This window comes from Plasmopara halstedii, assembly GCF_900000015.1.
Source record: "Plasmopara halstedii genome assembly, contig: Scaffold_614, whole genome shotgun sequence".
Classification (NCBI taxonomy): Eukaryota; Oomycota; class Peronosporomycetes; order Peronosporales; family Peronosporaceae; genus Plasmopara; species Plasmopara halstedii.
The window spans coordinates 2,510,380-2,510,746 of NW_020187532.1; positions in this window are offsets into that span (position 1 = coordinate 2,510,380).

Below are 367 nucleotides of genomic sequence, written 5' to 3' on the forward strand. Positions count from 1 at the left end.
AGGTCCTTGGATTGAACCTAATGGGTAGGTAGTTTGTTGGTTTCTCATGTCCCATGTCCCTGTGCCCCTTGTCCCTATGTCCTCATACCCATGTCCTGTGTTCTATGTCCCATGTTCTATGTCCCATGTTCTATGTTCGAATTTCTTACAACATTCGTATCTGTATGTATCTGTAGGTCACTTAGTGTTAGTATAACAATTGTGTAAAAACAGTCAAATATTGAACTCGACATTGTACGCAAAAAGTTTATGTATTTTATGCAATATAAAGTAGATACTTAGTTCACGCTATTTGTCACTACTACATCGATCGATGTGATGCACAATGAATGCAAGGAAAAAATATGAAACCGTACTGGATGCATAA